The sequence below is a fragment of the Dermacentor silvarum genome, chromosome 4, assembly GCF_013339745.2.
Source record: "Dermacentor silvarum isolate Dsil-2018 chromosome 4, BIME_Dsil_1.4, whole genome shotgun sequence".
NCBI classification, from domain to species: domain Eukaryota; kingdom Metazoa; phylum Arthropoda; class Arachnida; order Ixodida; family Ixodidae; genus Dermacentor; species Dermacentor silvarum.
Window position 1 is genome coordinate 91,887,610 of NC_051157.2, and position 25,139 is coordinate 91,912,748.

Sequence of the window (25,139 nt, forward strand, 5' to 3'; positions counted from 1 at the left end):
TGAAGCAAAAAACAACACAGGAGAAATTATTGTCGTTTAATTGAAATTTAGAAATAAACAGGTAGATGAAAATGAAAGTGGACGAAAAGATAACCTAACGCCCAACACTAATCTTTTGCCTTACGTGCATGCGGCGCTGTACAAATAATGTTGCCATGGCGACCATTCCCCCGTCTCCTTTCCCGGTTATTTCATTATGTGTATCAGATCAGTTCTGCGAGTTTTAGCCAGGGCCACTCACGGCCAAGTTGGTGGATGTGGAACACAACTTAAACTGTCGGTGTCACGTGTGCTTGAGCTTAGGACCTGACAACTGGCCAATAATCCCTCGTATGCTACCTGATGGCACCAAGACTGCAAAGTTCGAGGTCTTCGCTATGTAATTAGTGAGAAAAATTGAAGCCCTAGGATCTTCTATTTTGTATTCTGCTACAAATTTTGTCATTTCTCTTCTCTGTCTCTCTCTCTTCGATCAGCCGCAAAACGGCTGGAAGCATTAGGAATCCATGTTAGCTCCCGGCTACAGCATAACCTGAGGCCTACTTCACTCGCACCATCGAACGGATGTGAAAGAGACTTGCGTGTGACGTCGTAACCTTCTGCGGACACCGAAAGCACACACTGTCCAGACATTGAAGAGCAATGATTCATCGTCGTTCATCAGTGTGCCTCGTTGAAGTGCCGTGTACATTGTGAACATGTACTGAATACCAGCGGTCTTCTTGAAGTCTCAAGGGCGTCGGAAGCCTGCATTACGTGCCTCAAGTGAACTGCAGAGTGATGTTTTTTTGTACGGGACTGTGATTTTACCAACACTTTTGATGCATTTGAGAAGCACAGGACCTTGTTTCGCGTAAGAGCTTTTTCATACTACCAGATGTGTCCTTGGAAATTTGTACTTTGAGGGTCAAAGAAGTTGTAATCGCTGTTTTAAGCAACGCATTCTGTTTAACATAGAATGTGCAGAGCACAAAGAACGGATAGCACGACGCCTTTTAGATAATAGAGAGACGACAAGAGAAAGACAGCGAGGTTAACGAAAACAAAACATTCAGTTAGCTTCCCTAAAGTGGGGGGGACGGGAAATGGGGAGGTAGATAGGTAAGAAGGGTATAGTGAAAGAGAGCATGAAGACCCGAAATTCATTCGTGCAGAACTTTTATACTTATGGTGTCAGCTTGTAACGTAACCAAAAAATACACTAATAAGGTAAACATCTCAATTACGGGGAGGTCTCTCACTCGTCTTAAAGAAGCTAAATTATAGTTACCTCCGAAACGTTGCAGTTCTGATTGTTGCACGCATTGAACAAAAGGATCTCAACAAGGTGTCTGACGTGGTTCTGCCCATGACAGAATATTTTTAATTCACAGTTATCGTAATAGTCATCTCAGACACGTATTTAAATGAAATAAAGAAGACAAAAGAGAATTCGTATAGTAGAAACCAATTTATCTAATTTATACGACCAAATTATCGACCAAATTGCTTTGTGGCATCAAAGTGACTATTATTTAGCATAAAAGTCGAAATTACTGCTTACAAAACGATCGTTATGGTGTTCACAATATTGTCTATCACTGGGGGGCCTGCTAGCTAACCACCTTACAAAGAAGGAATAGGTGGACAGGAAGTATCTGAAGTAGCCAAATATACGAGTGTTCTGCGTAGGAGGAGTGAGCAATACGTGAAATTTGATAACGTTTTGATTGGTGAATAGCCGAGCCACAAGGCTTTGTTTTGTCCAGATGCTTCAGCTACGAGTGCCCATTGATACATTGCTTAGATGTTCAGTCACAATATCAGCGGTCGTTCTGCACATACACTGTTTTATTTTTCCACGTGACAATCTGAAGCAGTTAAATTTTTATGCAGTTTTGCTCGAAAGCGCCATTGATGAAAGGTCTATAATTGTGAAATAATGTCCATTATATACTGCCAATGTCACAATGGTGCTGTCGTTAACTGCTTATCGATAGTGGAAGGTTGTAAGGATTCGAAATTTGCTTGTGGTCGCAGCGCATTACCGTTTTCAGTATGCTTTTCAGAGTGCATTGGAACTATACTTCATTTGCATTTCAGGATGCTAAGTTATGTCACAAAGTGTATTGTTACATCGGCTTTCTCAACTGAGCGCTTTACTGAAATTTCCCTGAAAGGTCAGTAGTAATCCTGAATTTAGCAAATGTGAAAGAATGTAAGTTTTGGCATGATGCTATTCTATACTAACCTTTTAGCCCACAGAAGACATAGAGACAGTGTAACAGACTTCGACAAAGCGCTTTGTTCACGTTTATCACACTGTCTCTGTGTCTTCTGTGCGCTTAAAAGTTAAAACTGCAAATGTGTTACCCACTCCGGTTAATATTCTCTAATGTTGCCTATAATTGAATATTTTGCTCAATGCTTCTACTGCCGTGTTCTAGCCTAGGCAAAGTCGTTGTCCCAGTTGGGAAATGGCTCTGTTTTTCATTATTTTGGGAATTCGCACAAAAACAGATCATTACAAAAATTATTATTTAACGAGGTATTTCATGAATTCATAAGTTAAGTAATTTCATTATTGTTACCTGACAATCTGTCAAATAATTCTTAGAAACAAGATTACAACTGGAAAACAGTAAAACCTAGATGTATTTCTATCAGTGTGGTGTTTACTAGAATGTTACTGTTACCACGAAAAAGGCCACACTTTAAGAACGGCGTTTTCGGCTCATGTCTAATGAAACAGCGTACTGAAGAAACGTAGACCTGTCTACAGTTGCTCGTCACGCGTATGTAACGCCCTTTAAATCATGGTCACCTACACCTTCTGGAAGAAGTGCATCTTTCAATGAAATATTATCGCAGCTGATACATAAAAAATCATGGGGCTGCCGTCAGTGTTATGAGAAGACCGCTAGGTCTTTCAGTTATTTCTTTTTGCGCTGACAAGAAACATCAGACTCTCGCGACCAATATTTTATTTGTGCACGCAGCATGACGTAGAAGAGAAATAGACCTTGGTTCGAGTTAATCTATATGATGACGAATCACCGAAAAGGGTCAATGCTTCGCGGTCTTATATTCCATTCATAATTGCGTTTCGTTGCTGTCATTTTCATCAGATTTGTTTTTTTTTTCAGAGAAACTTGTCAAACAGTTGTGCATCTATAAACGGTGTGACACTTTACACTGTTTTTCAGGTGCGTTGCAAAAGCAGCTAGGTGTGATATTTTTGTAGTAAAGTGTAAATACCGACGACCGCCGCCTGTTTCAGTGATAAGCAGGTAGCATTTCATATCTGAGATACAATCTATGGAGCTGTTATATTGGTGTAAAGCCCTTTTTGTCTTCATTCTGCACCATAAATGTCTTGCATGAGTTTTGTTGTAAACTGTGCTGCTGGACAATTTCGCCGAACTTGAGATAAAAATGTCGTTGTTTATTGCAGAAGAAGGTGTGAAAGTCAAACAAATATTTTATTCACGGAATAAGCCTGTCACTAACACCCTACCTTCTCGTTGTCTATGAAAAAAAAATGCGTGTTAATCAAAACTTTCTGAATAGAGTGAATAAAAATTCAATAAAAATTCTGTGCACTTCATATTTAGAATTTTGTATTGCTCTTAGCTGGGTTTGTCCATTCCCCTTAACTTTGAATTCTTACGCAATAGCTTTTCTTTAGTTTAGATCATTCCAGCGTGCGCATTGTAAATCGGTGTTTTAAATTTGCTCATTTATTTTGCGACAGAGGAGCCATTTATACGGACGCTGTATTCTGGAAGCCGAATGACTAACCCCTTAGCGAATAACTTCAGCGCTCTGAACACGACAGGATAGGCTGTCTGGATTAGAAATCTGGGATCGGGTTTTTATTCGGGTAGTAATTATATGGACACTCCAAGCGCATTTCAGCCGTCGCCGTCACCGTCGTCGTCGTCGCCGTAAGGTTCCGTATAAAGTCCACGGGCGGCCGCCGCGTGCCGTACGGTGTGTGTGCGAGTGAAAGCATGTGATGGTGAGCCGGGAATCGCGGCTCGCGCACGGGAAGGTGGGCAGCGGGAATGAAGCACGCAGGCTTCTAGTCACGCACAACGCTCCGGAGGGAGGATGGGCAGGTGGAGGTGCCGCCCTTTGCTGCGGCCGCGTGCTCCCGCCGGCCCGGAAAGCTATTGGGGGGGGGGGGGGGGGGGGGGCGTGTTTTCCGCTGCGAGCGCCCGCCACGCGGCTCTATATGAGCCCTCCCCGTGTGAGATGCGTTCATGTTTGCTTGTGCGCGCGTGACACCATGCTTGTTAATTTAGTTAGTGTGCCTATGTTTACAAGCTTATGCGGCCGATATAACTACTATCATTACTTTGTATAGGTGTCCACTAATTTGCTATCGCAATCGATGCTTCGCCTTTCGGGCGAAACTACGACTATTTTTATTATTCTCAAAGCGTTCTTGTTTTAGAAAAGCAATGTTTTCATTCGTTCATATGCAGCGTACTTGCACATCTGCAAAGTGCGAGATTTTCTTGATGGCCTGCCTACCTATGCCGATATCACCGTCTCAGAGTGCCTGCTGTTACATTTGAAAAAAATAATGCTCTTCTGACAGGACTGGGACCCACTCTCTTGTAAAGTGTTACTACCAATTCAAGGTGGGTTTTATTGCGAACTATACCTTTACTGTAAAGCACAGTGTCCGTCTGAGTTCTCACTTTCTGCCACGTCCTCGTGTTGAGAGCAAGTATCGACTTCCATGAGGCTTTTGATCAATGTTTCGCCGATCAGCGTCTCGATTAATAAAAACAGCTTCACCTACACTTATAGGCTTTTGAATAAGGTGCGGGAAATTACTTGCGTGCGGAGCCTGTTCTTATCCCACTAAACTCACGCTCTTACGCACTTCGAGCAGTACGAATGCAGTGCGATCAAAGCACAACGTCGCAACTACCACATTCGCTTGGAACTGAGATGCGCTTTATGGAAGTGCAAGCTAAATGGGTCCAATTTGCGCCACCCATGATGTTGCGGTTAGATCAAAACGTGCGGAAATAAAACGTGGCCGCTAAATTACCCCAACCAAATAGGTGTAACATTGAAAAGGTTTGACGTTGTTTATTCATTCACTATTGCTTTCTGTACCTCAAAAGGCTGCGTTAACTTACACGGACTAAGACCTGTGTAATATCGCAATACATATCGCATAAGAGATTCGAAAGCATCGTATTGGGTAAGAATACTACGCACATATTCTTTTTTCAATTAATCAAGTACACTTCCGGTGGTTCGATCACAACTGCATATCGAACCATCCTTAGATTCCTTAGTGTCGGGTTGCCAGTAAGATAGCTCTAACCTATCTAATAATTTTCTTATAGACATGATGTTGCTTCGATCATTTTTTCTAGCTAGTTTTGTTGCTGCGTACAAAACCTCAGAAATAATAGCTGCGATTCAGTCACGCGAGACAACACAAGACGTCACTTAATATCCAAAGCAAGTTGCAATCCGAGCACACGTAGGAGAAGCGGGGCGAAAGCTATACACAGTGCATAGTGTATTTGCGGTGCGCAGCAGACGACACGCCGGGACTGACGCCACGGCGCATACGCAGTAGCGCAAAGCTGGTGGGAACTCGGCCGACCCGCCGCCAGAGGCGCCTGCTGCAGTCAGGGACACCGCGAGCGTTCGGCGCTAATGCGGGGAAACGGCGAAGCGCGGATGGCGTCGGCAGCACCTGTGCGCGTTGCCTCCTTGGTGCTGCTACAATTTGTTTCTCTCTCTCGTTCTCATTTTCCCTTTCTCTCTCCCGAACGTAGCGCGCGACGCTCCACGAGGTGGTTGCTAGGCAACGCAGTGGCAGGTGGTACAAATTACGGCCGGCTTAAACAGCTCCGCTTTTAAAAGCGAAGAAATTGCACCAGATATAGGGAATTTGCAAGCACTCATAAAGAGTGCCGCAGCAGAATACGCGAACATGCGTCGGATATTACACAGGCTATAGAATGATTAAGCTCAGATATAGTGAAGAACTTGAAATGGTACGGGTGTAGCGAAAGAATTACGAAAGAAAGAAAGTCAAACGTTTTCAGCCTTGGGTAGATTTTCGACAGTGGCAAAACAGATCCCTAGGACTTCAGAAAAGTGTGAGAAGCGTGTTACACAATCTTGTTGTTTGCAATTTGCATATATTTTCAAATTATTTTGTTTTCACTCTGAATATACTCGCGCGGTAAAACATCTCTTACACGAAAGCTTCCTTTTAAGTAAACTTTGTGGATACGGTTCCTGCTTACAGTAACTCAGGCTCTAGATATTTTATTATTTTGATACGAAAGCATCAAATCGCTCTTTGATCGTAACAGCCCGCGTCGTCTGTAGCAGGGATACGGCACCTAAATTCCCATTGGCTGCGACGCCACTTGTTGGAGCAACGTGGTTTGCAGCGCTAGCGCGCCAGGCGTTGCAAAAGGGGAGAGGGCGTCGCCGCGACGCCCCGTCCCCAGCGCGCCTCGACGGAGCAGATACGGCGACGCGACGCCGCGCGCAGACGTTGTTCTCTGGTTGCGTTTATTTTCTTGGTTGAACAGAATGTTTGACAGCATTTCTCACATAATTAGGTAAGTTCTCGGAAAACTATGCCTTAGCGTGCGCTCGATTACTAGGAACAGGACTAGCACGCTGTGCGACGTTTGCTTGGATACAGTGGGTAGGCGTGCCACCTTGCATACTGGGTTGTAATGGACAAGATACGAACGTTTTATTTGCACTAAATTTTCTGTGGACAAACTCTACCACCGCTTCTATCACATCGTTACACCAGCAAGCCTCGATGAAACCTCTTTCAGTGGAGCCCCGGGTCTTCGCTTTTGTGCTTTTGTCAAGGGGTTGCTCTGCCATACAAGTTTTTGTTAGTTGGATCGCCGTTCTGGAACGTTGCCCCTGGCACGCCCGGACAAAAGTTCACATTCGGCACGCGCCAAGAGACACCCTATACGCCTTTCATGGCTCCCTGCCGAGAAGAGCGAACAATGAGGAAACTGAATAAGGAGCTTAGAATAGCCGTGAAGCGTCACAGATACGAGAAGACGCTGTCAACCAAAAGGACACACTAACAACAAAAAGCAGTCAACGCGCTGAGCGGTTTTCTTTCAGATATGTCAAGGAGTTTCCCAGTAAGTGTACTCTTTCACACAGCCTTAAGAATAGCGCCGGCCAAGTGCTAATAAGCCCCCCCCCCCCTTTTTTTTTGGTCCGCAGCTGTTTTAGAAATCTTGTTTTATACACGTCTACCAGAATTGTTCTGTTCTCATTAGCTCTGGATTTTTTGCTTGCGCCGGAATACGAGGTTTTTATGTTTAATCAAGTTTTCAAAATTATTTCATTTTAAGCATTTTTGATCTGCCTATTACGTTTCCAGTGAAAACGCAAGCGTTTTGTTATCGTCCGTTGAACACACGTAAATCGAACGTTTGGTGTTGGATGGCAACACTATGCTGAGCTCTAATGCAATTCTGCAGAAACCGCAGCTTTAGTTTACTGCAAAAAAAAATCGCTCTCTATTTTATTAATGTAACAACCGATGTGGACGCAGTAACAGCTTTTGCAAGATTGCTTTATTGCACAGAAAACAAGGGTTTATGAAGGTACGGTGCATCGCTTATCAGCACACGTGCGATGGGTTTCAACACGGCAGACATGCGCACAAGATAGCGAATTCAGTCACGTCACTGTTATCACAATTAAAATTATAAGCTTTGTTTGCCCGAGTACATGCCAGCGACAATTCATGTTTTTATAAATATTTTTTGCGTGCGTGCGTGTGTGTGTATGTGTGTGTGTGTGTGTGCGTGCATGCGTGTGCGTGCGTGCGTGTGTGGCCCTGATGCAGTTTGTACAAGTAGTGTGACGCATTCACCACATGAAATAGCAAAAAAAATATATTAAACCTCAAGGTCACACTGACGTCCTGTGCTCGTTTTCAGCTCCAAAGCGAAAGCGCACGTCGCCACCGCTTTTTTTATTTTCACCACAAAAATTGTGAGCAATCTTTCTAAAGTAATTGATTCCACTAGCCTATATATATAATGCTAACGTCACTGCTTGGTGCATTCAAGTACCAGCTGAACCCACTCCCCATAGAACGCCAAACTGGGTCTGTATTCATGTTTTGCGTTCGTAAGTGCTTTTTGACATTGGCAAGCCACCTTCGCTAATAAGTTGTCCGACATCTGGATTGGCGGTAATTTCCTCTTTCGAATATTTTTAGCGTAAGAGCGTTTGGTGAATGCGGACCTCGATCCTTGCAGTTTGCCTACTTGTGTTTTTGCCAATCTCGCAGCCTATATCATCTGTACTAACTTCATAGCGTTGCCGATTATGAAGAGCTGAAACCGCGATCGCAATTTTAGATGCGCCTTTTTGATCGCGTTGTACACTTGTGCCCCCATATAGACCGCAAGCAATTGGCCAAGGTTGGAAACGGCGCTTTCAATCTTGAAGTGCCTACCAGTCTCCTCCGTTGCGGTGCATGTAGTTCTAAAAGTATCACTAAAGCAAACATCATTACTACGTCATAGTTTTTCACCTCCTTTTCTTCATTACCACTGTTTAGCCTATACACGTTTAATCTCCTGCGCTTGTCTGTAGAAAGAAAGAAAAGAAGACGATGAGAGGTCAAAAACTAATGATTTGGCCCACAAACCTCTAACGAGAGAGTAGAACGAAAGTACACTATTGTAAAGAAAGAATCTATGAGAAAGACCATGATGCACTGAGATCTTGGTAAAATTTCTTTTTATTTGTGTTTTTAAGAGCTGCCTCTTTCTATCGGAAGGTGCCCTTCTTATGTGCAAGAAGTGTGAAGATGCCTCAGCGTGTTGTTGCGGCATCAACAAACCACCGCGTCATCGATGGGACAGGCAGCATGCAGGGTGCTGTTTAGAGAGGCGTGGCTGCAGCTGAAGCAAATTACCCGGAAAGTTCTCGGTCAATGAGGTGCCCTCGGCACTTTTCTTGGAAACATGAGCGTGATACAAAGGAAATTTTCAACTTTCACGCCCCTCTGCACATCGGTCATGCACGCCAGCCATAGTTGTACGGGTTATTGGTCACGGTGATGTTCCACCCTCTGCCTTATAATGTGCGTTTTTTTTTTTTGCCATCTTTTCACTACTTCCTTTCTCCGCCCTCCAGTTTTGTAACCCCTTATCGCTGATTGCACACCTTTGCGCATTCGTAAACAGGCCTTCGAGACCGCAAGTAACTTGAGACATTTTCCTGATAAAATAAATTATTCAAGAAATGAATTGTGGACTGCATATCAAGACTCATTACGAAAAGAAGGTGCGGTTTACGAATCGAAAACAAAGACCTATGGAAATTTTTGGGACCCACGCAGGGGGGTGGGAGGGAGGGGTAGCAGCACTGTGGTGCATTTATAATTTTATTTCTTTTTTTAAGCAACAGTTGTTACACGTACTTCGTGTCATGGAAGCATCGCGTCATGTTTATTATCAATTTGTCTTCACCTGTCCGGCACAAAAGAAGTCGCCACGAAAGTAAACTTCACTCGGGCGAACATATGATTACATACGACTGAAGTGAATCATCGCACCGCCTTTGTCGATATCGATGGCCTTCATGGAGTCGGCGTCATCCTTGACAAAGCCGTCAGAACCCGTAGCGGAGTTTTGGTTAGTTGGTGAGGCTTCACTTTGGATTGTCTGCTTGCATTTTTCTTTCTTTTTGCCAACAGTGTCCAACAAGCGCAACGATGTGCAGTGAACAACACAGACTATTCTGCGAGCGCCGTACCAAAGTTTCTTGATTGTGCTCCACTGCAACCGCAGGATCAAAGTTGCCAGACCATAAATAATGTTCGTGACGGGACTGCTCTCGAACATTGGCAAATAGAAACCATCAGCGGTAACGTACCCAAGACGTAGGTCCGCCACAATACGTTCTAAATTGAAAAACTTCCATAATTCGAGCTCATTGTCATTCGCTTTTCTTCGTCGTTCATGCAAAGTGACTCGAGCGGCCAGTCGCACGGCAGTTTTGCGTGTATTCGTGGGCTTCTTTCACGTTCGGAAAAACACTTAAGTAGCGGGTATTGAGCAACCGAAAGCTTTATTGAGAGCTTTTCATGTCGCCCTACAATTTTCTCATTCACACTTTTCATCTAATTTTAATAATTGAGAATTTGAATAATTATTTAGACTAATTATCTAATTAGGCGGTATGCAAAAATAATCCAAGTATTTCCAAGTGGCGACAAACAACATTATTTTGGTTCTGTCCAGGTACGGAGCATTGCATAATAACAGTGGAGCTGTTGTAGGTCGAGGCTTCACCGTCCATCCATCCGTTCACCCGCCGCTGCCACGCAGGTTGCGTGACTAGGAGAGAATGAGAGGCGCGACAGGGGGGGGGGGGGGAGGGGGGAGGAGGGCCGGTCAAGTGACCAGCAGAGGAGAGGCGCGTTGGGGGGGGGGGGGGAGGCGACCAATGAGAGGGCGCGCACTGGGGGGAGGAGGCAGACAATGAGAGGCCGCGCTGGGTGCGAGGAGGAGAGGCGATGGGTATAAGAGAAGGTGTTTCTGTGCGGCGCGCCCTTTCGGATAACGCGCAACGCGCAGAGTTGCTGCTGAAGTCGTCCGCGTTTCCCCGCGTTCGCGGCGAACGCACGCGATGTCCGTATGTCCGTGACTGCAGCCGATGCCTCTGGCGGAGGCTCGGCAGGTTTCGACGAGTGAACTGGACACTCGTCGAGTAGCGTCGGAAATCACTGCCTCTTCTCGCCTCGCAACGTTCAATATAGGTTCGTGTTGTAGATCTGTGTTTGCTTGTGTTTACGCAATTGCATCACGTACGACACATGCACATGTAACACTCATAACACTCGGTGTAACAACACAGCTTCGCTGTTGGACCATCTTGACTGAGTGGAAGGGATGCATAATTTTTCTGTACTATCTTTCTTTATTTTTTCGCTTACCTCGTGTAAACATTCCTAACCATCCATTTCCTTCCTCAACTGTGATATAGTTCTTTTCGGGGCATGGTGACAAGCTGAAAGGTTTCGCCGTGCCGCCAGGATAAGGGCATGGTTAGATGTTGGAGACGTTCAACACCGATTTAGACTTTTTTAGGCGCGTCCCGAAAAAAACAAGAACATTGTCGCCTTGATGCCTCTTTAGTACGGCGATGATTCATAGTTATGTACATGGTACGAGTTGCGCAGAGCGCAAGTGAATTCGATCATTATTGTCAAATATAGGAGCCAGAATTATGTGGGGGTTTTATTCCAGGGGCCATTCCTTCTCGCTCTTGGTCAGCGTTGAGAGTGTTACTTCTCCCGCTTTATTAACGGGATTACCAGCCGTGAACGATGACTGATAGGAGTGGCATAGAATCGAGCGCTAGTAATTACTGCACTGTACCAGCCTAAGATGCACGTAAACTAGTTATGTACCATTTCACTCCCAACGGCTCTCACCTTTGATAGTATTTTTCTCATTTTCTGTCACCCCGAGCCCCAGAGAATTCAACGCCATTGCATTCAGGACCCGGTAAGATGGAAGCGTGGAACATGAAACTGGGGGCAGTAAACGCATGTTTGTCATATTTTCCGAAGTGAGCGGTAAGGTGATGTGTTAAATGTTTCCCTCTCAGGCAACGCGGCGTCGCATTTCGTAGGCATATTGTATGAGGTAATCGACGTTGGCAGTAAAACGTCAATAAAACTAGAAAATGAAGCAGAAGACAACAGTAGACTGGTTGCCCTATTTTTCATTGTTGCTGTTCTGTACTCTGGTTTGGTTTACGCTCAAGTTTTAGTTTATGCCTGTGAAGCACGCCCTTTCTGAAGCAGAAGCCGTGTTCTGTAGTTACAACGCTTCTTGGCTCGTCTGGAAGCGCTTCCGGTGATGTGTAAGGGCTTCTTGTTCACTGAAAGACGCTTCCGAGGCGCATATAAAAGTGGACAAGAAATCTTCAGCAAAGACAGCCAGAAGCACTATTTTACAGCGAAGCTATATACGGCTAGGGTTCCATGTAATATTGGAGTTTGTGCGTCAAAAATAAAAAAAAAGGTGAGCGTGGGCCGATCCCGGAGATTGTGCAATAGCGGGCGAGGGAGGTGAAGCAGCCTTCAAGCACTCCGCCCCTGATAGTAATAACAATAATAAATGAACTAATTAAATAAAGATATGCATTGCTTCAAGTCGATTGGTATATTGGAATCGTTTGTGAACAGCACATGGACTCACGAGCAGGAGGCGTTGCCATATTCGCGACTCCAGCAATTCATGCGATACCTAGCGGCGAGCGCCGGAAACATCGTACGAGGTCTGAGCAGACGCTCCGTCCGTAGCCTTCGCACTGCGATCGGGCGCGCGCCACTATCAACGAAACTCCGCACGGCCATGGAATTATGCTGCGTTTTGCAGTTTTGCGGCGCCGAAGAGCCACATGGATTGCGAATCTTATCATAAGCTGCGACAACGGTAATTGTTGTGTTCTGAACATCTTGCTCGAGAAAGTTCTCATTTTTTTTTTTCAGGCGAGGGTCGGTTTGTTGTTTGTGTGAAGAGAACGCGATCCTATTGCTTGTACTATGTTTGCAGTAAAGTGCTACAGCGAACTTCAGGAAGATTGCGTTGAGGCTGTTACGGCCATCGTGATAACGTTCAGCGAATATGTGCGGCAACATGCAGTTTCATGTGATAACCGGCGTAGTAATGCAGTTTATGATGCAAATGTCACCGTGGTACTCAAGCTTTCCTTCATTACAGCTGTTATATCGGATACATGCGGCGCACAACGTGGAACTACCGAGTATGGTACATCTAGCGAAAATCGGTACATCGGAGTTTCAGGTACTCATGAGTAACGTCGGTAAATCGTTCTATGTAAGCACAACATGTACGTGCTAGCATGCAAAATAACTGGGGTGGCATAGCGGTACGCCTTCCTTGCGACCTGGACACGCTACCCATGTACTAGTGCAAATTAGTAGGCGCTCATTTGAAAATGCGTAATTATCATAGCAATTGTATCTCTTATCAGTGTCTGAAGAAACTGGCAGTTCAGAGGTGAACACAGTTATGGCCACTTAATGTGCAGGATACGTAAATATACAATGACAGGAAAAATTAATTAGATTCATAATGCAGTAGCTTAGTTAACATTAACTTACACAGAAACATTTGTTTTATTTCAGTTAGTTTACACTACAGCCATAAGCGACATGTTCGTATACAGCGGGGAGTAATCAGTCATGGTGAGGCCACGCAGCACAAGCCATACATGTACATGGCGTGCAAATGTGTTTTTATTGTAGAAAGCAGATCGTTGGGCTTATTATTTATCGTTTTGTTCTCCTACGAGAGAAATAATGCGTCAACTTACTACAATAACTACAGCTAAGCGAAGCAGCAGTCACGTTGCGCAAATCTTGAATGTAAAATAGATAACCGGAACGCAAAAGTAGCGGGAAAGGTTCGCCACAGATTCGTAGTGCACACTCGCGATAAAGTGCAAAGCTTGATTTTAGGTTCGCTTGCTCTCTGGGCTGAAAAGAGCGTGCAGAGTTTGCGCCTTCGCCGAACGAAAATGTGTTAAGGCAACAACAATGAGAAAGTGCGCGCCGGCTGCGCATATATCCGCATGTACAGAGGCAACAGTAGATCGAGCAAGTCGGTGCGCTGCTGCGGGCCATGTTAAACGTGCCAAACTGAGGAGGTTGTAAGATTTCAGCAATCCTGGCGAGGCCAGCGTGACGTATCCAACTTCGCCGGCCGCTGTCTCGCACGCTCGAAACACCGGACTATCTATCCGCACCTTAACAGTGAATCAAAGCAGCAGAAACGTGCTTGTACTTATCCGACCATCCAACAGTGCACGAGTGCTTCAGTTCCACGACCAATGGGTTCAAGAATACATCGGTGATTTTCATCAGAATCTCGTGCGGGTCCGCTGTCACGCCAGAGGTTTGCACACACCGTGTGACCACTTCAGCCTCATTACCCACTGTGCCTCTCTCAGACCGGCTAAAATGATTTGGTCGGCGTGCGCTACTTGCTTTCCTTCCACAAAACAGCGCAAACCTGGCATCACAATGCCCGAAAATCATCAAACCTACTGTGTACTGTCATCAAACACAGCGGTTTCGGCGACGCGGGGACCTCCGTATATCTGCCATTTTGCACAGTGTAGCCAGACGCGGCCAGTTTTCGCAGCGCCCCGTGCAGTTCATTTGAGTTGCGAATACGCAACGGACAAAATCTATGTACAACCACACACTCTTGACTCGCCAGAGGACAATGCCACCGACTGTAGATACGTCAGAATTGTGATATCCGGGGTAATTGATCCGGAGTTGATATCCGACTTTGATAATTGTGATATCCACTGTGTTAAACGTAGAATCCACTGGTGCGTATCCGCAGGCACACTCAAGTTTGATATCGAGAAGTTCTTGACCACGCACTTTGCATGGGTAAGCCATGATGACACTACCCCTGTGATCATCGTTCGAGTCTTCAATGTGGGCATTTCAAAATCAGACAAGAAATGATTGACTCAATTTGTGTTACAAGAGCTTGGTTTGAAGTGCCACACTAATCCAAGTCACTCAACTACTGGACAACGGTAGTGCATGGATTTAACTTCGGCCAAGAATCTAAAGTTGCAACCGAACCAATCAGTGTATATCACAGTAATCACAAAGCTATCGTCACTACCATTAGCAAAGGATGAAAATAAATACATGTACGCTGGTCCAAAACGTGTGTGTTGCGCTACAGCTTTGCTGGTCATCCACCTTCACAGAGTGAAATGGCTACTCAACTTTTTTCCATAAGTCAATAATAAAAAAAGAGTTCTGAAAACACATCGTAATCACCGTTAAACATTTTCAACTGTTCTCTTACAGAACATAGACTGCTTCCTTTCCGTCCGCTCCTCCTTCAAGAGTTCATAGCAAGCGGAATTTGCTGTCTGTGTGCAAACGAAACAGAAGCTCATACACTTCTCTCCTGGTGCGTATTTTTCACCCTTGCAAACAGTGTTCGGGACAGAGTGTTAAGTTTGCCGAATACAACACGGTAATAGTAGTGCCGCTCAAAGACTTGCTTTCAATCACATAAAATTATTATAACCATGACCCGTTCTACCAAAAAGCTCTTATGCTAGAATTTATCGTAAGAGCAAATTTTATCCAATTCTATATGAGGCTGAATATATCATTAGCGAAGGCGTTCGACGAATGAGGAAGAGCATTAGGAAGGAGAGTATTTGTGAACATAGCCCCATGTCTACTGAGGCTGAAATTCTCACTGCAGTACATGCTGTCTAAGAACGACTATAGCTGTACGCACCTATAACACCACAGCATGAACAAGAGCACATTTTCAAGTATCCTGGGAAGTCTTCGAAAAAAATAACGTTCACGTTTTCCATATTCAATCTAGAACAGCAAGACTCAATATTGATTAACAGCATGACGCCGGCAAATATCGTCACAATACGCGCAAAGACGCGGTAACTGAGCTGCTTCTCAAGTGTTCTTTTGCCAGAAAAATCAGGATCGTGGGAAATACTATATAGCATATTAATAGACAGTGGGGTGACGTATCACATTTTGCAAGCACATTCTTCCTTTTAGCTATCGTTAGATTAACTTAGCCCCCTGTCAATAAGTTGACTGTCCTTCCAATAAACATCAGCTATATCGACGTAAAAAAGGCAATTATGCCGCCTAAAGCTCCGCATTCTCCCTTCCAGAGCAGGACAATATTTATTCGGGGTTTGAACCCCGAGCGCACCTTAAAATGTAACCATTTAATACTTTTTCTTTAGGTATTATTCCTACCATAATAGGGTCACATTCAAACTTATAGTTTTCTATTGTTCAGGCCATAATTTTTCTACACCCGCCGTGTTGCTCGCACACACAGATCTCAAAAGGCGTATTCTTTATCTGCGTATTTCAGCATGGCCCCCGTGATACGCAGCGAGCCATCCTTATCCTTCACCTAGCACTTATCGCGCGCTGCACCCAAAAATAAAAAAAATGACGGTGTAGTCAAGAACGTATTCCATGAACAGTGCGCTCAATCCAGAGCCTAAACCCGATTACCGCCTAACCAAAAATATAACGAAATACGCCGACCTAACCAGCACGTCGCTCGTGCGCGAACGTATAGTTGAAATCCGGAACGCAGCGCGAGAACTCGAGGAGAGAAGAGGAGAAAGAGGGACGAGTTTAGCGAGCTAAGTTCCCTGGACCTACTAGATTGGAAACGGTCATCGATCGGCTTAGCAGGGAGCCAGCAGCAACAGCTGCCACTCTGCCAGCTGAAAACGTGATTGGTTCGCGTAGAGCCGGGCTGGAGGCGCTGCGGCTGGCATACGGAAGGCGTTGGATGTTGGGGGCATGCAATTCGTCGACGAATGCAATGCGTTCAATTTCACACCAGTCGTTCGCCGATGCAGCCCGTAGGCCCTGCGATGCAGCATACCGGAGTGTTTCCTTTGCACAGTAAGCGCACACTGGAGACGGACGGCCATTGCCAGACCCTCATTCGGTTCGGAGAAATACAAAGAAGCCCAACGTACTAGAAAGGCTTTAGGTGGGTCTCGGGTTTCCAAAACACGTCTTCCGGTGACCCCGGTGGCCTGATGCTGGAAGCCACGGAAGTGCTTCCCGACTATGCCGGAAGTTTTTCTTCACCTCGCTCCTGTGAAAGAAACCGCATGTTGCCTGTTTTGTGTGAACACAGCACGGCTATCCATTTGGACGTGGTGTATACTGCTTCAAACTGTAGTGCCTTGAACGTTGCGCTGTTGGAAATCAGAGCCCATCGCTGACAGAAAATGGGTCGATGAGTCTACTTCTCGGGCTTGGGGGGAAAGCTGAACTATACAGGACAGCCTAGCTAACATGTGCCGTTGCAGAAACAAAATAGCGAAGAACATGAAAACAAACACAATAAAGCTTTAGCCATATCAGTAAGCGAAAGTGGTTTGAATAAAACTTCCAACGATCAATCATGCAGAACAAAATTCGCGGATTATTTCTTTTAGTGACATGTTGGTATATGCTTCAAGTTAGAGCGTTCAGGTCGCCTTTGAAGACTTAAGAATTTTTGTGCTATGTACCAGTTTGTTTGCGGTGCTGTGTTGAAGATGCCAATGACAATAGTTGTCAGAGGTCGGGAACCCATCGTCACAGTCGCCACCGCTATCGCATTTACCATAACTGTAACAAACTGCACGATAACAAAATGATCACCGCGACGATGGCAAATCATGCTCGGCACTTTACTGAAAAAAACAAACATTTGTGGTCAAATCACTATGATGAACCCTTGTACTGTTTGGTGCTCACACAAAGAGCAGCGAAGTCACTGCTTTCCTCCATTACGTTAAGGGCCCGATGTCGCAGAAAATCCGGCATCGGCAACCGGCGTCGGCGTGCGATGTCGGCGGGGGGCGAAGAAAATCATCCCCAACCACCCGGACCACGCAGGCCCTCCACGTGGTGCAAGGTTTTGGTGAACAAAAATTGAATTTCTCACATTGAAATCCGTCAGAAAAATGGTAAAGGGAGACTGTACCATACGTCGTCGTATTCGCCGTCGGATTGTTTACCAATCGGCATCGAATTGTAATTTGAATATGCTTGAAAACCTAATTTTGCAACTATAAAAACTCAAACACAAACCCCTTTTCCGGCATTTCTACCAGACCTACAGCCGCGCCTTCGGGTGCGTTACTTGCGAAAATGATATCCAGGTGGCGCTCGCTTCCTAGGCAGGTCAAATTGGGACTTCAACTGCTAATTCGTTTTGGACACGCGCGCGCGTCGGGGCGATAGCAAACAATTAATAAAATACTTTTAAAAAGGTGCTAGGGGGTTAACATTTTAATATAAGACCGCTTATATTGCCCCTGGAAAAACGTCTTTCCAACAATGCACTTCTGTTTAAAGGTGAAGCCGACTTTAAGGGGATAGGTGTAAGCTTGGTCTTTGTAAACTGGCTTTCCCACGTTCAGTGTTGCAGTGAATGAAGCCTACCTGCCGTATGCGAACGATGCGAATCGAACGGGTCCCGATAACGCTATCGCGTTCTACTCTTAAAGGCGAAGCTTAAGCGTCCTCCAATTAAATTATTATTATTATTATTATTATTATTATTATTATTATTATTATTATTATTATTATTATTATTATTATTATTATTATTATTATTATTAGGGCACAGTTTCTCAGGACCAAATAAAGTTCTTGTCACCGTCACTGCTGTCCTCTGCCGTAACATTAGCAATGCGGTATTTACAGCGTCGATTTTCGCCAACGCATATAGAGTGCACTATCTATGTATTGAAAACATAACCAACCCAAATCATAAAAGCTGATGAACTTGGAGCTTCCTGCGGCATAAGGACTCCATAGAAAATGCTAAGCATATGTAGGGTGGTTATTACGCACATGCGTGAACGAGCTGGCAAGATCAACAGACGCTACTATATTATGCGACAACGCAGTTCAAGCAGGATCATCTGCATATTCTTGCGTAGAATATGAAACTAACATACAAACCTCGTTTAGGGGTACAGTGAAACTGTAGTATACCTCTGACCCATTTGCCTTTCGGCGCCAGTCGAGCTTTTACGATGCTACAGATGTCACTGTTTTAGACCTTCTCCTGTGATGGATCGATATCACCCTTGAATGCGACTGATGGTGCTAACCAGGACAAAAGCTGATTCTTTAAATGAACATTCAGCATATGAGCAACGCCGTTCCAACCTACAAGATGCAGCCGCATATTTGCGAGCTCGTGCATTATCTTTTTCTTCTTCTCTTTATTCAACCTGCATGTACTTGAAATTAATTACGTATCACTTTATTTACCTCGCGAAGCCTGTTTCTGAACTTTATAACTAACTACTGCACCAAAGCTCAATCGTGTATCAAACCTTTCGATTTGAATAATGCGCCAAACAATAACAGTTGCATCTTCCCGGAGTTCTGAAAAATATTTCCCCATACTATCATTCTTTTCCATTAAATACCGGTGCGATTGCTCTCACAGGCTTCGTATACAAAACTCTGCAGTTTTCAACTTTCAACTGCACTTATGAACCAACTGGCAAAATTTCCCGTCTAGGAAGCAGTTTCAGTTAATAACGACAACTGAAATTATTAACGCAGCTCACAATTCGAGAGAGAAAGCGAGAAAAACAACTAGACGATATGTGCTTAAAAAACACAGAGCAGCGTTTCCTTCCCCTGAGCTCTCACTTGCTTGTGATGGCTGCAGAAACTAGAGCCCAAGGAAGCGGCAAAAGCCACAACAAGGTATTGCGAACACGAATAAGGCCAATCCTGAACACAATTACACCGCTGCTGAAAATTTACACCGGTAGCGAAGTAGAAAGCACTTATTTACTGCAATATTTGCTCTGTGTTTGTCTGGGTGTGCTTTGGGCTATTAGCTCGCAGCACCGTGCAGGCCACTCTCGTTTATCCCCCCGCTCGCCCGCTATTCCAACCGATCGACCAGCGTCTAGCGGAATACCGGACACGCTAAATCTCTTTATTCAAGTGCTGCTGCTTCTTCCCGGACCGGGAAACATTATTTGTGCTCGGGAGTCCGACCTCTGTTCCTGGAGAAGGTCGTATGCTTTCCTCATTATGTCGTTTAGCAGCAAAAACTCTTACTCTTCTCCTCCTCCTTCAATGTCATCGCCATCCTTGGCACTACTCTCACATTTCTTAAGTTCCATAAGCCTACATAACGGACTTTGACAACGTTCCCTACTACTATAGCTACCGCGTTATTGTTTGCGCAGTTTACTTCACTTGTGGCCCGCTCTCTTACCATTCTCTTTCTAACGAACCAGAACTACATCTGGTTAATCTCACTGTGGTGCTATGCAGCCCTCCTCTCTGTTAAATGTTGAGCTCATGAACATGAACAGAACTGTTCATGTTTCGACATGCGTACACGTATAGCATCCTCGAAAAAATTAGTGGCCCTCAGTGTGCTCAGAAGAAGTGGTGGCTCCAGCCTAGATTCGAACACACCAGTGGATGCCTTGTTCCTTGACTTCTAAAAATCAGTTTATTAAGTCCCTTCCAAATGTCTCGTCCTTATTATTCTTCTACACCTAAACCCTATTATGTATGACTAGCTAAAATGGCGTTTTTTTTTTTAGCAAGCGTCAACAATGTGCTTTTCTTTTCCAACACCTAGGTATTCGTCGACTCTGCCCCCAACTCTCCAGAGGTACCACAAAAAAAAGATGGTATTTCTATTCTTGAATTCATGGGGCAACACCTACGACTCGCCACTGCGGGAGTTAAAATTTTAACTTGGTAAACACTCTTTCACCCAAGAATACAGTAAGTCTTCGCTATTTGGGATTTAAGCCTGTCTAACGTATCGGAATGCTCGAGACGTTCAGTATTGTGCAGTTATATTTTTTCAATGTGACTAAGCGTACTAAACAATGGTCTCCGTTTTTAAATCTCAGACTAATTCAAAAGCATTGGTTCTACAGTGCAACGTTTGCCTCCTCTGTCTATGAAACGAGTTTCATCACAAGTCTCTGACCATTTCAAGTATGATTCCCGTAAATTGTCTTCTTCAACGCATTAGCCTCCACAAAGCTCTCAGTACTCCACCAGCTCACACATTCACATAGTTGGATTCCTTCTCTCTTTAGACAGGGAGGGACTGGAATAGCCTTCCTACAGATGGGAACACTCCTGACCCAGGCAAAATCAAGAAAGCTGTCAACCAACCCATCCAATAGTTTCGTTCGCATCCCTCTTTTGCAATACCTGTCATCGGGACATTTGGGGTAAAATAAATAAACAAATCATTTACCGGCAGAATTTCTGATCAATGCCAGGAATCTGGGACATCGTCGAACAGCGCCTCTAGCGGCCGCCTCTGAAAACATGCGCATTTTCTATGGGAGAGCGTCGTTTTTCCCAAATAACTAATCATAAAAGCCACCTTTCAAAATATTACCGTGGAAATAGGCTCTAGAAGCTTAGCCCGACATCTGATGCAAGCGGTACCATTACTTACGACAGAAAACCCGTTCCAAATTTCGGGCGAAGTTCGAAGTATGGGAGTCTATGGAAAAGGCCAAATTTTGGAGGCTTTTTTGGCCAGTAAAAAGCAATTTGCGATGAGCCTATTGCATCGATCGACGTATTATCGGGGATTTATTAACTTCAATGACTCAGCTTTCAGCTAGTTGCAGCAGCAGCTCTTGAAATGGCAAAAAAGTCGTTCCAAAATCGCATTTTTCATAACAAGGTCGCAGAATTTATTGTGGTACGTACATAAACCTAATTTTTGCCTCCCGCAGCACGTCGAATCGACAGCCGAGTGTTCTGCGTGTCCACAGATTAGGATCACTGATACCACAATTGTGAGTTCGCATGTTCGAAGCCAGCGGCGCCGCTATTTTTTTATCCCTTTGTCGCTGCTTAGTTGGGCGGTTTCCCGCCAGATGGCATATTCCCAAATCCACGTCATTTAGTTACGGTTCTTGTTTCATTTCTTTCTACTGTACCAACGTCTTCCTAAAAAAAATTGCTGGCTGGTTTCGTGAACATGCGAACGTGCTTCCAAACTTCTTTTGCACATTAGGTGGAATGTATTTGAGACAATAAACCCAGGTTACGTGTTTTGAAAGTTAATTTCTTTCTTAAGACAAACATTTATGAAGACATTACTAAGAAATATTTTTGGCGTCTTCTGTTATGTCATGAAAAAGGCGTGTTTGTGCGATTATTTTGCAGCTTGAAACGTACCACAAAAAAAAATAGTGTCCAGTGTGTGCAATTAAAAGACACAGAAGTAGAAAACTTGGCTGCAGCCCCAGACGTAGTATTCTTACAAAGCAATACAGAAGCTATTTGACTGAGTAGATTTGCATTATATCAAAGCAGAATTTTTGCGTACCGGATCTTCGGTGCAAATGAAGGCTGTCCGAATTATTTCACAAGCTTTTTTGCTTAGTACAAACCGATACCTCGAAACATAAACATTCTATCCTCAATATCCAGCGCACGTGTCTTATCATTTGAGCCATTCCCATATACCTTCACGAAATTCCAGAAATACCAAAGGTCTTCATATCCTTTTACTACAACGTGCGCTGAGGAGTATTAGAAATTATGCGAAAAGACACCGGGACGTGCTAATGTACTTTGTCGTGTAAAAATAAAGAACGATTCCAATCACAGACCACACCCTTTTTGAGTTATGCCCACAAAGTGTTGCAAGAAGACATTGTTTTCGACTAGAATCACCAAAGTTGCTATGGCATTCGGCTGTTCTGTTCTTAACTAACTCTATTACTGAATCAGATCGCAGCACCATGATATAATTACTGGTACAATTCTTCGGTAATTCTGTAAGAATATTCTCCTACCCTAAATTTAACGTGTTTGAACAATTGAAGAGAGAAAGGACCGTGAGGGTTTCCAGAAATATTCCCCAATTAGAATCGTTTATGGCCCATATCGGTACGGTGGTATTGTCATGATCACGCCAGCGTCCACTGACACCATTTATCACTTTACTGCCTGTAAATAAAATACAAAAGTGTCGTTCCTTGTGCGTGAGTAGCACAATCGCAGCTGATCCTTTCATATGGGCCCACTAAGCCACACCTTCCCTTTTCTGCCATGGTGCCACAAGAGATGTCAATTTCACCCTTGAATTTCTCGCTGTCCGTTTCTTAAAAAGTATAGGGACGTACACAAGACGAACATTGGAAGTTTTGAAGTAGTCCTAAAATTTTAGTAAAATTTCATAGGTAATGTTATTATCCTTTATTTGTTTACATATTTATTACACCTGATTGGTGATAATAATTACGTACTACATAATAGTTCAGTTCTAGTACTTAATAAGTCATGTCTGAGAGGGCTGTCGTGAAAATTAATCAGGTGTAAGCACTGCATGACGTTGGCTGGAAGGCCATTCATTAAAAAAAATTGTGTGCAGAATAAAGAAAATGCAGGTGTTCAATCGCACAGTCGCCGCCAAAAGTTTACGCGGCCGAGTTTCTGCGCAAAAGTTCATTTTCAACGCTGCTACGCCCGCAGCCAGTAAAAAAAATTGCCCGCCAATCCACCCTGTGAAGGTGGTTGGAAAGCGAAGCTTTTTACGCCACCCTCACGGTGACTGCGGCGCACTTGATATTTCACACACTACAACGTAACTTTAACCACGGCCTTTATTATTATTTACTTCACAACAATGTTCACTACTGCTTTATGATCGGTGTGATATACACTACTAGACTACCCCATAGTGGGGTAGTCTAGAAAATGAACCGAAGCAGTTACTAGGCTGGAAAGGTTTCGAATGACGTCAACCCTCTTTCAAGCAGCTGCATAACTTTGCAACAGCTGCAATCTAATCTTACGGACCGCGCCGAGCCTGTTTCCGTTGTTTGCCCGCAGCCCTTATCATCCATCATGTTGGCTCATCACTTTGAAGCTTGTTTTTGTGGTTTTTCTTGCGAAAACGAGTGCTTAGTTGTACGCTGAATGCCTGAATTCAAGTAAGCTATGCTGCTATACCTGCAATTGTTAGCGGTTCGTCGGGATCGTTTTTTGATTACAACGACGGACACGACAGAACCCTTGGCTGGTAGAGGTACAAAGCTTCGCTTTAAAATGCAAAACTTTTGTTTTGTTTACTCTAGACCAGTATACGCTATAAATCCGAATACTACGATGCGTGACTAAGGCGTAGAAATATAAATATTTTTTCACCTTCTGGGGTACGAAAACTTTTGACGCTGACTATATGTTCTGAAGGCAAGGTTCGTTTTAGCTTATTCGTGATGACAAGCGCGAACTTGATGATGGAATATTGGAGCGTACAATACATAACTTGCAACTACGTCACACCGCGGAACTCTGGGATACGATCTCGCAAGGCGCCGCCATTACCGAGCACATTGCGGCAGACGACACAGCGCTAAGCTGTGCGGATCCATGGTGCGGGTTTCTCATTTCCCGTCGACGCCGTACGTCGCAATGGCGATTTGTGAAATATTTGGCTGCAGTACGAGAAGTAAGTGCAAATCGCATGAAAAGGGACCAGACTCGGGATGTACTGTTTGCCTGAGGTAATAAGAAATCAGTGCGACCGCACAAAGGCACTGTCCGAGAAGCGGAGAGGTACTTGGCTTGCGCGCATCAACAGGAAGGACCTCAAGAATGGTTTACCTGCAGAGAAACAGTCAAAACAAATTATCGGTCACAGCCTCCTTCATTTTCTGTCAGCAATCACACGAAATCGTTTGTTTTTTCTATTCCTCACAACAGTTGTTCATTCTTGTGTTCGGCTGCAAAGCAAAGAAAAAAAATGTGGTGACTGAGCACCACAATTACTATTTGCAGTGTTGTTGACTGACACAAAGCTGGTAATGATCATGCACAAGTCTTGAAAGCAGCTGTCGTGCTCCCGTTACAGGTAATCCCAAGTAATTTAAGGAAAAGAACAGGGACTCAGGGGCAGTAAAAAATACAGTTCGGCAGCAGACACACTAAAGCTGCTTTCCTTTAACGGAAAGCAGGAAAACAGGAGTGTGTGTGTGTTTTTTTTGCTTTCACTCTGCGTTGGCTCATTTCTGATCCAGATTGTGAAATTCGGTGTACGTTATCCCCGCTCGGCGACATCGCCGCGTGGCCGACTCGAGTTGAAGCTTCAATTTCACTTAGGCTGATGTATGTCGATCCTTTATGTGGTTATTGCTGTTTTTTTGTTTTGTTTTTTTACCACAGCTATGAAATGACGAGTGCATTCAACTCACCTGGCTAAGCAAGACAACTCGCTTAGACGGCAACTTCTTCGCAATGAGGTTCCGGACCCATCCGCTCGTAAAGTAGTTGTGCGAGTCGAGCGACTTGTAAGCCTTCATCTGATCTAATGAAACATAACACTAGATAATTTATAATGTATTTTGTTGATAACACGAGATAATTTATAATGTCAACATGGGTAACCGGTGGTAGCAGGCTTGCATTAACAGCGGCTTGCGCACCAACTGGTAGCCGATATGGATCCACGCCGTCACATAGGGCGATTTTTTCTATGCCCCTGGCCCGC

General features: G+C 44.4%; 1 pseudogene; it reads left to right on the forward strand.

The window, feature by feature from the left end:
• Positions 1–3,577, forward strand: part of LOC119448763 (Down syndrome cell adhesion molecule-like protein Dscam2) — a 190,503-nt pseudogene extending 186,926 nt beyond the window's left edge.
• Positions 3,578–25,139: the final 21,562 nt, after the last annotated feature.